The following is an 18,192-nucleotide window of genomic DNA, read 5'->3' as shown; positions in this document are numbered from 1 at the left end:
TTATGCGAAATCTATTTTAAACCCCATCCCAGCATGTTTTCAGTTGCTTTGAGAGGGGGCGAGCATAATTTTGACCACTTTTCGTTGGGAGAAAGTCCCGAGCATTGAATGATGATGACATGGTAGATATCGGTTCAAATATTTAAAAAAAAAATCGTTTCTGCGTTTGAACCCCAAACTAGCAGATAGGTAACTTGTATGGTGGGGAAGATGTTCCTACGGCAAGATAACCGTAAGTTATTGGTACCTATCTAAATCCCATTCTCCGCTCGGAGTATTCGTACCTCTACAGGAAGACTCGACAACCTCAACCACCACCGCTGCTACGTTCGACACAATCACCGCAAAAACGACCCACTCTGCCATCTCAGCAGCAGCAGCAACGTTGGCTTCGACCTGGAAAGAGGAGAAAGAAGAAATTCATTCATCAGTTCGAGTTTCATTCATAAAAATCTCGCTCGTAGTAAAAATCCCCACCAGCACCGGTGCCATCGTGCGTCGTCGTCGTCTTCGTCGTAGCGTGTGTATCGTAAACGGGGTCTTCTTGTTTTCGTTCCCTCTTCCCTTCCGTTTTGCTGATTGCTTCTTCGTGTTCTTTGCCCTCTCCTCTTGATCTTCGTCGCATGCGTCAGTTCGGTTGCAGTTTCACGTTTTCTGTTGGTTGGTATGATGGTCCGGTCCCGGTCCTCGACTCAATGAGTGGCCATAGACAGATGCGGCGTACCTCAACTTAACCCGTTCCCAGCTGGGCAACCCCAGTCTCGTCTAAATCCTCCAAAACAGAGTGGCAGACCGGCAGCATAGCAGTGATTCTTGTCTCCTCGTCTTTGCGTGTCCTCGATTTGGTTTCCTCTCGGCGATCGACGAGACGAGGAAGCGTCTTATTCGGCGAGGGAAGATATTTTGGTAAGGTGCGTTGTAGCATCAAGGCTTAATTCGATCGTCGCTGAATGTTGGTACATTTGAAATAAATGCTTCGAATGCTTGTTGGAATGGGATTTCCCTTGAAATCAATCAAATTTCTCGTTTTGCCCATTTTAACTTTCTTACATTTTTAATTTACACACACAAGTGTGGGTTTATCCTGTACAAAATATGACAAAGTTTTTTACACATATTTCTTTTGTCTTATGTTCGATTTGTAATCTTCACGGCTCGAAAGAAAATGAGTAGATCTTTAACTTAAGATGACAGAACACATTCTTATTGGAAAGCATGTTAAAATTTGGAACAAAGTTGCCTTTTTTGTTCAAAATAAACATAATTTTTTAATCCTAAATTCTTTGAATAAGAGCCAACAAAATTTAAAAATAAGTGAAGGAAGACGACCGAGAATTTATGAACTATGTATTAATAGATATTTTTAGAATGTTCGGGTAAATCAGGTAAGTCGGGATAATCCTGACGTGTGGCGTTCGGGAAGTAACACCGAAGGATTCTCACATCAGAAACCTGCCGCAATGGAACCTCAACCACTGTTCACTATGTTCTTCACTAATATCTCACCTGGTACCGGCATGCCATATATTTTGCAATAATATTTTACCGTGCACGAGGAGAAAAGTCAACAGTCCTGGTGTGTCGAAAAAGTTTATTAGGGTAAAGTGCCCAATAGTGGACCCACCAACCATATTTGCATTATGACTGCACAATGTAAACATTTTGCTATGAAATTCCATCGGGAGAACCTACCTTACAGTCCTATGTTTTGATTACATGCATTGGAAATGCTATGGAAAGCAAAATTAGATGATTTTTTACAATTCTATGAAAAATAAACCCGAAAGTGTCCATTAAAGGAATATTTTGGGGGGTCCATAATAGGGAAGAAGAACGTCGCGTCACGAAATGGAAATCAAATTTAGTGTCGGCAATAGAGAAGCAATTTTCTATTATGGACCCCCAGGTGGTCTGCTATACGGCGAATTCAGTCAGACTTTAAAATGTTAATTTCGACGAATAACGGCGTGTATTTGAGTGTTTTATGTATGTATCGTGAAGAGGAGATGCAGAACTTGTTATTAGATATCAAGCAGAATTCATATGTTGAAAATGTCTACTCCTTATTTTCTACTCCTTATAACAATAATATAATTCCGCTACTGGGGGTCCACTTTTGTGCATTTTACCCTAAGCAACGCAAAACTTACTTCTTCGTGAGATGTGAGTTTCTTTCTATTGTACAGAAACTCAACATATCTTCATCAGTAAGCTAAAGCATACCGTGAACCCGCTCGTATGCCTTGGTCTTGTCCACAAACAGATGATGTTCGGCACTTGACTCTATAGTGTTTCCCAGACATTGCGTTATGTATTTACTACTCGACTTCCAATGGCGCAGCAAAAACCCTCTATCGTATCGTCGTAAATCAACTTCACTTGCTCGGAAATTCTTACTGCCTCCGCTTCGGATTCAAAGCTGGACAAAAAAACGTCCACATAGTGGACGTCGATGATCTCTGTAACAGCCTCGGGATATTCCTCTGAAAATTCGGCCTCATTCTTCTCATTCTTAATATACTGGGCCGACGACGCCGGCAAACACGTTGATCTGAACGTTTCGACGTCCATAATAAAAACATCTGGTTCTCGAGAGGGAGCTGATCGCCATAAAAAGCGTTGTGATGGTCGATCTTGTTGGTAGATTGGTGAAACATCTCCATGACGTCTGCAGAAACGGCTATATGTATCAAACTGTCGGAATCGTGCTAAGACTGCTGGTCCTTTCAGAAGCAACGAGTTCAGTTATGTACCATCTACCATGGCAACGGCATCCCAAATAAGGCGCCCCTTATCGGGTTTCTTAGGGTTAACCACTGGTAGGTACGAGACTCTCGTTGATACTCTTCTATTTGATGTACCAGGTTCACTCTCACTCAATTTGGGGTTTCTCATCATACGGCGTTCTAAGAATTCTAATCTACGTCTGAATAAGTGTCCGGTAAGTCTATGTTGTCTTCCACAGTAAACCTGTTTCGTATTTGTCTCCAATCTTCACAGTAGTTTGCTGCAGAATTTGTTGAGCTCTCCTGTCGTCTGGCGAAAACAAATCACTGATTGACTTCATTGGGATATCCTAATCTAATCTAATCGAACACACACGCAGCCAGTACAAAGAAAGCATCCTGGAAAATCATTGAGCTAGATGACGCCAAATACTTTTTTGTCAATATTGTGGCTTACATTGAGGTATGTAACTGCCAGTTGCTCAGCGGGGAGCCTTTCTGAAACTTCCTGACATCAATACACCTCAGGGTCGGCATGCTTAAAAGAATATTTCGAAACGCAAGGAATGACCGCACTGAAGCACAAAAAACTCGGATTCTTTCGTTTCGTTCGCAACATTTATACGGACTTTTCCGAAAATCTCCACACTGTCCCACTTTCTTAGCCTACGCTAACCTTACTTCGTCTATTCGGTGGGGGTCCCATCCTTCGCTTCTTTCCCGCCAATCAGCGGCTGGCTTTCCTCCACGCTACGGCTTGGTGTGACTACGATGCAATGGCGCCCTCGGCAGACTCGTACGCCATCCTGCAGATTCTCCGAGTATGTTGACGGACTCGGTCGATGGGCTGTATCTTCGGAACTGTTCCCAAGAGAAGGGGAAGGGGGGGTACACATTAGCCACATTTACATTTCCCCGAACGGTGGTGCACTCTACAGCTCCGGACTTTTCTTCTTTGTACCGTGTTTCATTTCATTTATTTAGTCTACATCTAAACAGATAACACTGAATCAACAATTTACGCCACAATACACGGTTCAAGGCCGCATCTCTCCATTCTCTCCATCACGCCCCACGCTCGCCAAGTCGTTTTGCACCTGGTCTGCCCATCTCGCTCGCTGCGCTCCACGCCGTCTCGTACCTGCCGGATCGGAAGCGAACACCATCTTTGCAGGGTTGCTGTCCGGCATTCTTGCAACATGCCCTGCCATCACCGTGTTACTCCTCGTTTTTCCTATTTTTTCCTCTTTCAAGGATCGATAATCATGGCGTCCTCTTTGCTACCAAGCTGAAGTCGGGAGCGAACTCTGGTAGTGGGGTTTTAAAACCTTTCAGGTGGCGTTGGCTGCGTACTGCCCAGTGGGGGGGGGGGGTGGGGGGGGAACAAAACACCAAAATCCAGAGAAATCTGGACTACATATGCGGACACTACTAGTTCTGTTAAACATTTCACGATTTAAAGTTCATAAAGTATCAAAAACACTCAACACTGAACTACGAACACGTACAGGTATGACATAAACGTCAAAGCGGACAGGCCCACTGTGTTCTGTACGAGATGTATCGTGTTCAAGTAGTCACTTTAACATGACACATATCACGAATCTATGTACATTGTACATGGGTTGAAGGATCCGTGGACGTACCGTACCATACGCACCGCGTTCTTTTCACGTTCCTATTTTGTTAGTTGTATTCAAACATGTAGTAAAATGAATATTTACAATATGATAAGAAATTATATCAAATTTGAAGTACATTTGTTGAATCATCGTTAACTAGAAGATTAGTCGGGATGTACATCTTTTGAAGATGAATCTGGAAATTGTGTAAGCCCTGGTGTGGGGGGGGGGGGGGTTTGGCTATAGCCCCTTTATCTATTTTCTTTATTTTGACCTTCTTTTAAAAAAATCTCAAACATTCTACCACCTCATTAAGTTATCTTACAGTCCAACTAAGGTGAGGCAATTATGGATCAATCACACTTATCCATCTTCTCTTTTCTCAAGCAAGTATTTTCTTTTGCAGCCCACAGTACCGAAGTGTGTTTGTTTACCAGCCGATGATTTCTACAACGTTTCATATTGATAGCGCATGGCAATTGCGTCTAAGTGTAGTAGCGTTCGGTTTTGTTCCGCACACTCAAAGCAAATTATGTGACGGATCGCCGTCAGATTCCGGAGGGAATTTTTGTTCCGAGGATTCCGACGGAAATCTCCAGAAATTTCGACAGGAATCCTCCAAGAATACCGAAGAGAACCCTCCAGGGATTCTGAAGGGAATATACCAGAAATTCCAAATCCTCCCAGGGTGTCGACGGAAATCCTCAAGTGATTCCGACGGGATTGTCTGAGGAATTCAAACGGAAATATTTCAGGGATTCCGACGGGAATATTCCAGGAATTCCGATGGGAATATTCCAGGGATTTTGTAGGCAATGTTCCAGGCAGGCTTGTAAAATGTCATCTGCATGTCATTTGACTAATTTGCTCATAACTTTCTTTAGAAGCAAAATTTCTTCCATAATTTTGAATGTACTCATAACGCTTGAGTAGGGTTATATTTTTGTCCAAGGGTACATTGCTCTAAGTATAACATCAAAGGCTGGAGAGTGAAAACTCTTCAAAATGTCACGTGTCATTTGACATAATGTCATTTGAATGACATTTTGCCTCCCACGCCCCAGATTACATATTTACAGCAAAGTCTCGTTAGACAAAGTTGTAGGCCCATTTAACCGCTATAAGTTCGTCATACAACATGAATTGATAGCTACCTTCTGAAACAAGTTCTGGGAAAATTATACAAACGAATGCAAATGACATTTTACAACACTGGTTCCAGGTATGTTGAAGCCAATCGTCGAAGGAATCCGAAGCAATCTGTCGAGAGATTCCGAAGAAAATCGTCGAGAGACTCCTAATTAATCCTCCATGGGTTTCGAAAAGAATCCTCCAGCGATTCCGATAGGACTCCTCAAGGGATGTTGAAGCAAATCGTCGAAAAATTCCGACGTAAATTGTGGAAGGATTTTGAAGTAAATCATCGTGGGGCTCCGAAGCGAATAGTCGAATGATTCCGAAGCAATTCGTCAAGATATTCCGAAACAAATCGTCAGAGAGCTTCGGATTGTCGAGGAATTCGCAAGCAAATCTTTGAGGGATTCCGAGGCAAAACGTCGAGAGACTCCGAATTAAATCTTCAAGGGATTCCTAAGCAAATCGTCGAGGGTCTATGAAACAAATCGTCAAGCAATTCCGAAGCAAATCTTCGAAAGATTCCGAAACAAATCTTTGTACGATTCCGTACGAGTTTCCGAAGCAAATCAACGAGGTATTCTGGAGCAAATCCTCCATGGATTATGAAGGGTATCCCTCAATGATACCGAAAGGAATCCAGTGTGAATTCTTCTGGATTCCGGTTGAAATACTTCGATGATTCTGAAAGGAATTCTTTAGAGATTCCAAAGAGAATTATTCTCGGATTCTGATGGGAATCTTGCTTAGAAATGAGAAACAAGCTCATTTGTCTTCCACTCATTTCATTATGATAGGGTGAACATGGCAGATAACTATTTTGTCTTCAAACGTTTTCAGTAATTCATTATGCTTTATGGTGAAAATAGATATCACTGCCAACACACTTTTCAATTCCTAGGGTGGCTATTTTTTTCTAGGAAGGGCTAAGCCCCCTCTAGCCCCCCACACCCTTATTTACGCCAATGAAAAAAATAATAACACGAAATTAAACAAAAAAATATACAATATTATGAATATATAAAAACATAAGAGCATGAAAATATGAACATATCAAAAATATAAAGTATGGAAAGTTATAAGAATGTATTTAATTATAAAAATTTGACAATATGAAGATGTGCAAATAAGAAATTATTGTAATATGTAAACAATAATGTATGAATATATAAGAAAGATTATATAAGAAGAAAAATAGAAGAAAAAAATTAAAATTATATCAATATGAAAATATGAGCACATGAAATATAACAACATCAAATAAATTAACATGAAAATATAAAAGCATCATAATGTGAGCATATAAAAGTACAAAGCTAGGGAAAATATAAGAATATGGAAAGTATGATAATATACAAATATTATAATATGGAAGTGTAATAACATTATTATTATTTATTCAGACTAAGGCCGAAGTGGCCTGTGCGGTATATAAAAGTCTTCTCCATTCGGCTCGGTTCATGGCTACACGTAGCCAACCACGCAGTCTACGGAGGGTCCGCAAGTCATCTTCCACCTGATCGATCCACCTTGCCCGCTGCGCACCTCGCTTTCTTGTGCCCGTCGGATCGTTGTCGAGAACCATTTTCACCGGGTTACTGTCCGACATTCTGGCTACGTGCCCGGCCCACCGCAGTCGTCCGATTTTCGCGGTGTGAACGACGAATGGTTCTCCCAGCAGCTCATGCAACTCGTGGTTCATTCGCCTCCTCCACGTACCGTCCACCATCTGCACCCCACCATAGATGGTACGCAGCACTTTCCTTTCGAAAACTCCAAGTGCGCGTTGATCCTCCACGAGCATCGTCCAGGTCTCGTGTCCGTAGAGGACTACTGGTCTAATGAGCGTTTTGTGGATTGTCAGTTTGGTACGGCGGCGAACTACATTCGATCGTAGCGTTTTGCGGAGTCCAAAGTACGTACGGTTTCCTGCCATGAGGCGACTCTGATTTTCTCTGCTGGTATCGTTATCGGTGGTCACCAGTGAGCCCAAGTACACAAAATCTTCTACCACCTCGATTTCGTCACTACCGATGTAAACTCGCTCACATTGTCTTCTCTTGAACCTCTTCCTATCATTTACTTCGTCTTCGACGTGTTGATTCGATGTTCCCTCTTCAGTCTGATGAAGGCTTCGTCCATCTTCTCAAAGTTACGTGCCATAATATCTATGTCGTCGGCGAAGCCAAATAGCTGGACGGACTTATTGAAAATTGTACCACTCGTGTTAATCCCTGCTCTTCGTATTACCTCTTCCAAAGCGATGTTGAATAGCAGACATGAAAGACCATCACCTTGCCGTAACCCTCTGCGGATTTCGAAGGGACTTGAGAATGCCCCTGAAACTCGAACTATGCACATCACCCGATCCATCGTCGCTTTGATCAACCGTGTCAGTTTATCCGGAAATCCGTGTTCGTGCATTAGCTGCCATAGCTGGTCCCGATCGATTGTATCATATGCGGCTTTGGAGTCGATAAATAGATGATGTGTGGGCACGTCGTATTCGCAGCATTTCTGCAGTACTTGGCGAATGGCGAACACCTGGTCCGTGGTGGAGCGTTCGCCTATAAAACCCGCCTGGTACTGCCCCACGAACTCCCTTGCAATTGGTGCTAGTCGACTGCATAAAATTTGGGCGAATGCCTTGTAGGCGTTCAGCAATGTGATTGCGCGGTAGTTGCTGTATTCCAGCTTATCGCCCTTTTTGTAGATGGGACACACGACACCTTACATCCACTCCTGCGGCAAAACTTCGTCCTCCCAAATCTTGGTAATGACCCAGTGCAGCGTTCTAGCTAGTGCCTTACCACCGTGTTTGAATAGCTCTCCTGGTTGTTGGTCAACCCCAGGGGCTTTGTTGTTCTTCAGCCGGCCAATCTCCTCCTGGATTTCCTGGAGATCCGGAGCCGGTAAAATTATGTCCTGCGCGCGTTCTCCCAGGTCCATCACCATACCGCCATCTTCGTCTGTCACATCGCTATTTAGGTGTTGCCGCCACCTTTGGATCGCCTCACGCTTGTTCGTAAGAAGGTTCCCGTTTATGTCCTTACACATATCAGGCTGTGACACGTAACCCTTACGTGAACGGTTTAACTTCTCATAGAACTTTCGTGAGTTATTAGCGCGGTACAGTTGCTCCGTCTCTGCACGGTCTCGATCTTCCTGCTGGCGCTTTTTCCTCCGGATAATCGAGTTTTGTCTGTTCCACGCCCGTTTATATCGTGCGTCGTTCGCCCTCGTGCGGTGTTGCAGCAGCAGCATCAGAGTCACTAATACGTCGTTTGAATCTTTTTTTTACAAAAGCATATAAGTCGTTTTGAAAATTTGGTATTGAAATATAAGAATATGGAAAATATGATAATTTAGCATTAGCGTTGGCATTGTTATGGTGTAATTCGTAGATTGGACACTAGTGATACTCATGTTTTACTTTTGAGATCCTTATCTAGAATGCTATCAGAAATCAAGAAGGGGGTGGTCCTTGATTCCAATCTTAAACAAAAATAACAAAAGCATGAGGATTACTACTGCTGGCCAAGCCCATCTTCATCGTAACTAGGGAAAGGACTTAACTAGGGGGTACTTAACAAGAGGCCACCGACTTAGCGACACCCTCATAAATACCACGGAGTTGGATAATGAAGAAGGTATTCGTTGGGTCAGGATTTGCCTGTAGCTGACAATGTGGCCATGTGGTTGACTTCACTGGGATATCCTCTAGTGAAGAGTCATCCTGCTCCATGTCATGTAGATCAAGATCACAGTTATAGTCGCACGCCTAAAAGTTGAACGACTGTTGAATTGTCGCTGCTGGATTGTTGCCGCTTCCATGAACACTCCAACGCGTTTTTATAGCTATGGGTTCGTTGGTGTTCCCCTCTTTCACCTTTAATGGAACAGTGAGGTGTAAGTTGTAGACTCCATTTATTAGGCGAGAAACGGCATTCGTACCCTCGGATTGGCAGATTTCTGATATGGTGAAACCTTCTGGTAAGGTCTTTTATTTGCAAAGTTTGTTCAGGCAAAGCGAGCTTTTCGACCGTACGGACGTCGTCAAGCTTTAATCTTTTTCCATCGCTGACACCAGATACCATTAACTGCAACTGTTTGGAACTAATCTCCATCCGTGTTATGTACGTTTCCTGTCCAAGTTAAACACAGAGGAATGTTCCACAGACTTTCGAGACCCGTAGAGCGTCACCGGAATGATTCGGAGCAGCAATAGTTGTTTCGATAATTCATGAGTATGATTCCCTGCAGTTTCCGGATCATGTGTAGTAATTGATCTTTGCGGAGATTGGTTGGACCGGTTTGTGTGGAGCAGAGGATGAAGTCGAAATTAACAGCCATTAATTCCGCATTGCATAGAATACCAACAGCTTCTTCTCCCATGCGCATGTAAGCAACTGCGACACAGTTCATGAGCTGTTGCTGTTGTGCTCATCAACGGAAAGCATCTTAAAACTTTCGCAATCTCGTACATGATGCCCTCGGCCACCTCAAACTCAACACAATTTATCTTTATTTTCTGTAAACTCCGACCTGCTGCTATGCGTGTTGATTGACACCCTTGACCATGGTCTAATGGACACCGGGATTCCTTTGCTGATTCCACCAGTGTATAAGGTAACCTTGTTGGCGGAGACTACAATCCTGTTCATAAATTCGCCAAAAGTCTTTAAGTTCACCAACGGATATTGTTGCATGTAGCTTGCCCACTCCATTTTCACATGTACTGGTATTTTCCCCACTAACTCCATTAGCAGATGAGAGTTCGTAAGATGTGGCTCTTGATTCGCTGCTACCAGATGATAACATAAATCACCTTAGACTGAACTGTTTACAATAAAATAGATCGATCTTTAATACCTGGTCGTTAATGTAGACATAGAATAAGTACCTTTTACTCAAGAATGTTCTAAGACACTTCCGAGATCTAAGTTTCAATTCCACTATGAACTGTGTCCTGCAATGTAGTTGAACGTTATTCTGTAGCTCTATGTATTAATTTTAAGTTGCATGTAACTCACAGTTCCAAATTAGAGTATATAAGTAGAATAAATTCACTTTTAGAATTAAGAGTTTAGGAATTAAGATGTTTAGAGTAACAATTTAGAATTCAAATATATTTTGCAAATCATCCGTGCCAACACCACGATGTTGCTTTTGACAATCCACTGCATCTAATTCACTCCCTTGCCGATAGGTTTTATGACAGCTTGGATGACGTCTCCGTTTGGCCGGGCTGATACGGCTCCATTGTATCTGAGGCAGTGCTTCCAGCCGCTACATGAGGTTATTTGAAATTTTTATGGAAGTTCTACTAAATTTCCACCATAATTTATTTGTAATTTATACAGCGAATTCTTCGGGGTTTCCATTGAAAATTCTTCGGGGAAAATCATCATCGGAAAATACTTCCGGATTTGATGTCATCAGTAGTCTTCTAAGCTGCGGAGGACGACGGAGGTCCTTCGTAGCTTAGTAGGGAAACCACTCGACTAGCGTAGTGATTTCGTGGGATAAAACCCCACCGAAGGAAGTGGTTATCCTCCAATACATTTTTAGAACTAAATCTTTCACATCACCAGACGTATATAAAGGACATACATTCAAACTAACATTTTTCCACAGACATTTTTTTTCTATTTCTGTTCATTATCACCGAGAAAAGCCAATTTGGCGGCAAAATAAGGTGAATACCCGTGGTAATTAAATCAAACAGTATCAATTAATTTCCACTCCGGGTGGCTAATACCCGAAATATAGGCAATTAACTTTGAATGTACTTCTGGATTAACAAAAGCAATTCTTCGAAGTTTCCATAAGATTTTTTCATAAATTTCCACAGAAAATTCTTCGTATTTTTAGTGGTAGGGTAAAATGCCCAATAGTGGACCCCCTAGTAGCGAAATTCTGCTCTTCCTGGCATAAGGAGTGGAAATTTTCAAAATATTAATTCAGTGTGATATCTGATATCAAGCTCTGCATCTCCTCTTTACGATACCTACATAAAACACTCAAATACTCGACGTTATTCGTTGAAATTTCCATTTCAAAGTCTGACTGAATTCGCCCTATAGTAGACCCCCTGGGGGTCCATAATAGGAAATTGCTTCCCTATAGTCGACACTTCATTTGATTTTTATGTTCCGTTTCGGGATGTTCCTCTTCCCTATTATGGACCCCCCAAAACATTCCTATAATGGACACTCTCGTGTTTATTTTTTAAAGAATTGTAAAAAATCATCTAATTTTACTTTCCATAGCATTTCCAATGCATGTAATCAAATCATAGGACTGTAAGGTAGGTTCTCCCGATGGAATTTCATAGCAAAATGTTTACATTGTGCTGTAATAATGCAAAATGGCTGGAGGGTCCACTATTGGTTGGGGGTCCACTATTAGGCACTTTACCCTAATTCTTGGGAAATTCCTATTGGTTGCTCTAATAATAGCATTCAGCTACCTTTTAAAGTCGTTTCAAATGGCTTTGGCAATGCTACGTTGTCGGACACGGGGCTGGAGAAATTCTGGCCAAAATGCGATTGTGGCTGCTCGTTGTCGCTTTGAAATTTGCTCCCGTTGACGAATAACATGTTAAGATGGGAGTCATATAGCCGACTTCCATTTGGACGAAACGGTTATTAGGTCGAAAACGGTTTGGCCGAAAATGTCATTTGGTTAAAAGCTACATACTGACGAAGTGGTCATACGGCGAACTAATAAGAACTTATAAGTTAGTTTATGTCGTTTCTTTTTTTCCCACGGACATTTAATTCAATGGAAATAGGAATGAGGAATATCTTCTTCTTCTTCTCCTTCTTCTTCTTTTTCTTCTTCTTCTTCTTCTATGGATCTATATGGAGCTATCTATATTGGCCTGCTAGTATTCTACTAGCATTCCCTCAGTTATTAATTGAAAGCTTTTCTATCAACCGTCTAAGACGAATTAAGTACTGTCCATTTAATTCCACCAGTTAATTTTCGTTATCTTTGCAGATACGTATTTCGACCACAACTGTGTGGTCGTCTTCAGTGTCTTGTACTTGACTCGACTTGCTTTTCTATGCCCACCATTGCACGAGTATGTATCTTGTGTGGAAGGACAATGGGTACATTATGCCCTGGGAGTCGTGAATGTTTTCGACCCGAAAACATTCTAGACCGGACCGAGAACTGAACTCACCATCTCTAGATTGGCAATCCTACGCCTTTGCTCGCAAGGCTAGCTGGAGGAATGAGGAATATGAAGCAATTAATTATTATTTACTCATTCTAATGCATTCAATTCAGTTTTCCAAAATGAATGCATTTTGTACCTGGTGGGTCGCAAGAAATATGGGATTTTGATAAGTGGGTCGCGTTTCCAAAAAGTTTGTGAATCTCTGTTGACTAGTTGACTGTTGACTTTGTTGACAATTTGTACAATTAGTCAACCGATTTAGGCAATTTATTTGATATGCAATTTTGTCAAAAACGATGCTATTTTATAGAACTAGAATATCTAATTCAATTTTCCTTCCATTCCTCGATCTCTCCTTATCTTGGTGGTCCCTTCAATATCGAGATGTGGAAAGGCGACTGTAGTTGCATTGAATAACTCATTCAATTCAGCTAAAATAGACATCAACAAATGACTACGACTGGACAATTCTCTATGTGCAAATTGCAGCAATCATATGACCACATTCGGTGAATTCTGTTATCAACTGGTGATAGCAGAGGCCTGCTTTGATGAACACCAGGCGTCAAAAATCATGTAAACATCAGTCGACTGTTGCTATGATTGTGATCCAACAAACCGCGCCGTACTTCAAAAGCCTACTGCCTGGGACCGTTCGCTTCGCAGATATTCCCCTTCGAGAGCAAATAGCACCGAACGAGGGCTTTCTTAATCCCGCACTTGTTGTTCTGCGCGCGAAAATCTCTGTGTGAAGCCATCAAAACACGGAAACACATAAGTGTGATGTAATTAAATCGCAATCGCTCATAAAATTATTCATGGCGGCGCTCGTTCGTATAATTGAATAATTGCCCCCTCCTCGTGTGAATTACACAAACGCTCTGTCTCTCTCTCTCTCGACATGCCTGTAGTCTAGTAGTGGATGATGACTGCGCCTGGTACCGAGAACCGACCGACTCCACCTTTGTGCCTGCGCTGGGTTGGGTTGGCCAGGTGTTAAACATTTAATCCCACTTCAGCAGCGCACACCCCACGTTGATTGTCCCCGACGAGAGTGCAGCGCAACAGTGCGACGCCATTTCCGGAAATTTGCCTCCCTTGGAGTTCCCGTCCCATAAACGGGCAGTGTAGCCTGGCTGGCCACCTGTTCGAGCACCCTTGCTCGTACTCCGATTTTTTTTTTGTATTTACAACGAACAAGGCCACAGGAATTTTCTCCTGCCGATTCGGGTATCGACAGGATCGATCTACCCAAAGGTGATGTTTTTTTTTCGTTTCCAGTTAGTATGACAATCCGAACTTTGAGATTAGGTTTTCTATTTAAGTATTTTCGAATTTTGCAGCATATTATTGATAAGAGTTGATTATTCTCGCATTTATCTATTAAGAATCACTCGACGTTAGTCTTGTTCTAGTTGACAGGCAATTATTTAACAATAAAATATGATCGTTTCCTCACCTTTCAGTAGAGTTTATTTCCTCTCCGGCCTTACTTTTTTGGAAAGGTATGTAAAAATCCTAGAATTCCCAAACAAAACGCTTCAAAGTGAGAGGATCAGAGGGCAAAAGAAATGCAAATTAGGATTAAGCATTTGACTTTGCCTTAAATACTTCTTCCTCGCCAAATTTACGACCCCTCTCGACCTGAAGACGAAAAAAACCCAAGTGGAAAAGGGCCAAAGAACACAACAACAAAAATGGTCTCGTGTTTTGGCAAATCTGTTTATTGAAAAATCATTAAAAGGTTCGGTCGGTTGCTCTCCCTCGCTCTTCGGCTCTTGACTTTTGTCCTGTGAATATATCTCTTCTGGTCTCAAGTTGTAAGTTGGGAAATCCATCCCCGGCCAGGTAGACTCCGATTTCGCCCAGCTGAGAATCCGTTCCTTACCTACAAATTGCCAGCGTAGAAGAAAGGGAATCCATAAAGGAATACGAACTTCATTCATTCTTTCGATCGTTCATTGATCGCCCGAAAGTGCACGGACAAAACATCCGAGGGAAATCCCTTCTTCCTTCGATTTGGGCTGGTGGAATACCTGCCTCAGCAGCCTGATACGAAGGAAGACAACCGAAAGGGAAGAGAACCCTGAATGCACCCTGCGGCGGCGTTCCGGAATCCCGCCGTGTCCCTAGGAGGGAGGGGAAAGAAATTACTATTTAATCTCCTCTTGCATCGTGGCAGTTCCGATTTTGGCGTTTTGTTTTGGGTTTCGGCGTTCTTCGATGAATGACAGCAGGTTTCTATCCACTTTTTTGAGAAAAAAAAGTGTATGTGTGTATGCTTGTAGCACAAAGAAAAAGGAAGAATCGGTACAGATCCGATTGAGTAAAGCCGTGAAAATATGATTTTTTGAGTGGAAGTAAGCTGCGATAATCTCGAAGGAAATTAATGGATTTTCTTGAAGAGATCTGAGAGTGCCTGATCATTCATCATCTATTTTTGTCTGTAACCGATCCAAGCAGGCATCTGATTTCCAAGCACGATTGGATTCATCGCGCATTCAATTTTCTAAAAAAAAAAAATACGAACTTTCCTCTAAAGGTGTGAACTATTTTTTATTCACAATTTTCAGAGATGGATTGGAATAGATTTGATTTCGATTCGATAAATCTGAAATTATCCTTTCTTGGGTCAATCGATCCGATGTCTATTCCCACTTCCGATCCTTCTGCTTACATCTGTGCGAGAGATACCTTTTACCTCTCCCTTTCGCAGCGGCTTGTTTTCGTATTTTCCTCTCGCTTCGCCTTGCGACGAAGCTTTGCTCATCTCCGGAAGGAGCGGCGGAAAACCCTCCCGAAGGTGGATGGGATCTATGCTTCTATGCTGCTACCTCACCTGATGATGATCATGTCATGGTTTCCATGTTGCTAGTGCGCACGATGGACCTGCTGTGAGGCGAACGACGAAGGTACTTGCCACCCAGTTCGCACCTACTGCAGCAGCCCACCAGTCCACGGTTGAACGTTATCCGAGAGAGCAGCAAAGTCGATTTGCTCCATAGAAAATTCGTTTGCATAGTTTGTCGGGACCGTCCGTTCGTCGGTCCGTTTGTGCATCCGTTTCGTGTCTTTTGCGCGATGCGTATGCGCCGTTCGCCGTCCGCGTCCTAGTGGTGGAGAGAGCGAGCAAACTGAGAAGCGATCGCTCGCGCGTCGTCGGTGATCGCTCTCGATCGAGGGTAAACATAGCAGACTCTGACTGTGCGATGTTTTGGTTTCTTCCCTAGCTCGGTTCTTACTTCGTCGGTGGCGCGAGTGAGACGGAACGATCACACCGCGCTGTCGAACACTCACATACCCACAAATACACTTCGCTTGTGGTGCGGTGCGCGAAATTCGAGTGTTGGAGGAGCCGCACGAACGAAAAAAAGAGCGTGTGTGAAAAAACGTAAATATTAAATTTTTCATTCACTTTTATTCGTTCTGGGTAAAGTTTGGCGTTTTCAGTGTTCAAGAATACATTGGTCGGTAGGTCGGTCGATCGGTGCTGTGCTTTCTGAACCGTGTGTTGCGGGCGCCGTAATGTGAGTGGGTTCGCGCGACGCGGTGTAATAAAAAGTGAATCCCTGCATCAGGGCGGTGAAAATCACGACCTGCGTGTGACAGTGCCAGTGACGCAAACGATACTCACTGACAGCATGTGCAATAATTGAGTGGAGTGTATCCACGCGCGCGGGTGGGGGTGCCTAATCGCGAATTTTGCGATTGCGTAACAGCAAACAGTGTATGTGTGTTAAATTTTTATTCTGAATACTCATTATCCTGATGAATCGCCGAGGTGTGGTCAGCTCGAAGCAGTGATTCTGGTGATTAAAACTGGTGTTGCCAGACGATCGAAGCAACCTGTGGCGTTGCCTGGCGAAACGAAACGTGGGTACGCAAATCCAGGCCTACTACTTGCCGTCGTCAACCACGTCGCTTGGTCTCTGTTGGGGAAGGATCTATAATAAGAGCACTTTATGCTAATTGCTTCGATTATGGTTCCCCTGGCGTGTTCCGATGGGCAGAGCGCGCACAGTGCCCGGGTTTAATCCAGAGCAATAAAAACCGGCTCCGACGGATGATGGACTTTTTATTCACGCACCTCTCGTTCCGCGGCAAGTCCGAGCTCGAAAATGGCGAATCGATTCAATTTTAATTATCCGCGCACCACATTTAGCGGTTCTGTACTAAGTGTTGGGATTTATGGAGCTCATTGAACCGAAGAGTGCGCCGTTGCCGCTGCGGGTGCGGATCCTTTTAAGGGCAAGCACGCTTGCGCGCGGCCGGCTTCGAACGCGGCGCGACCGAATTCGGTCCCGGTGAGTACGTGGTGTGCGTCTTTTTTTTTGCCGACGGTATGTAGTTTCGGACTCGCGAAAGGGGGATTGATTTCTTGTGAAATGGTTGCCCGTGGGATGATTTATGTTCGAGCCGGGGGTATGATGCGAGGACTTTCAACGACAATTGGCTGTCATATTTGTTGGGAATACGTCAATGGAAATTGACTTTGTTTGCATCCAAGTAGTCGTAGCTGTTTGTGATTCGTGGCATGTTTCAGTAGCAACCTTGCTTGATTACGAATGAACTAATTTCAGAGGAAGATGGTTTCGCTGGATCAATGGCTTCAAAGCCACAACTTTCTTGCGCCAAAATTAGACTTATCATCCAATTCAGCCTTGTTTTTTTGCGTTAAAATAATGTCATAATGCAGCGGTTCTCAACCTGGAATACATGTACCCCTGGTGGTACCTTTGCAGGCCATAGGGGGTACCTCGAACACGAATGCGTAATGACGGAGGCAGCCAAGCTGGAATAATAAAAATTATAGTAGTGCGCGGCTTCCGTTTTGAATGGGGTGCCCTTAAAAACGCGAGAAACATTTAGTTTTGGATTCCGTGAGGATTGTTCTTAAGGGCTATGGGACAAAAAAAAAACATGTATGTTATTATTATTAAAATCTTTATTAAAGAGGTTTTTAGCCCAAGGCTAGTTCACCTCCGAGTAAACATGTATGTGTTTTTTTACAAATATTAGATTTGATTCTCATAATGATACAAACACGTTGGTGGGATACCTGATTGAGACAAAATACATGCTTCTGAACTAAAATCTCTAGAATATAATAATTCGGAAGCTCCATTTGAGAGGCCTTTTTCCTTTTTCAGTACCTTCTTTTCAAGAGGCTTGGTAGGCTCCTTCTAAGTGCCTCGGAAGCATCCTTCTAAGTAGCTCATAAGCCTCCTTTCAAGAGGCTCCGAAGCTTCCTTCCAAGCAGCTTGTAACCCTCCTTTCAACAGGCTTCGAAGCCTCCTGCTAGAAGCCTAGGAAGCATCTTTTCAAAAGGCTTAGAAGCAACCTTTCAAAAGGCTCCGAAGCCTTTTTTCAAGAGGCTCTGGGATCTTGTTCAAGATACTTGGAAGCCTCCTTTCAAGAGCCTGAGAAGCATCCTTTAACAGGCTGAAATGCGTCCTTTCAAGACGCTCAGAAGCCTCCTTTTGAAAGGCTAGGAAGTCTCATTTCAAGAGGCTCGGAAGCC

At 43.1% G+C, this 18,192-nt stretch overlaps 1 protein-coding gene across 6 annotated transcripts in view; it reads left to right on the top strand.

The window, feature by feature from the left end:
• The window catches only part of LOC134220118 (ETS-like protein pointed), a 377,379-nt gene that overhangs the window by 230,553 nt on the left and 128,634 nt on the right, over positions 1-18,192 (top strand). Inside the window, exon 1 of one of the 6 annotated variants that reach the window (XM_062699137.1) lies at positions 15,632-16,062. The exons of 2 other annotated variants lie outside the window; for them this stretch is intronic. The gene's annotated coding sequence lies outside the window, so the exon portion shown is untranslated. Of the gene's footprint in view, positions 1-15,631; positions 16,549-16,637; positions 16,976-18,192 lie in introns of those variants that run through there. 3 more of the 6 variants (XM_062699132.1, XM_062699124.1, XM_062699144.1) reach the window with 3 other exon arrangements.

The sequence above is a fragment of the Armigeres subalbatus genome, chromosome 1 (genome assembly GCF_024139115.2).
Source record: "Armigeres subalbatus isolate Guangzhou_Male chromosome 1, GZ_Asu_2, whole genome shotgun sequence".
NCBI classification, from domain to species: Eukaryota; Metazoa; Arthropoda; class Insecta; order Diptera; family Culicidae; genus Armigeres; species Armigeres subalbatus.
Note: the sequence above shows the minus strand (reverse complement) of the source record. Positions and strands in the feature narration are given on the sequence as shown.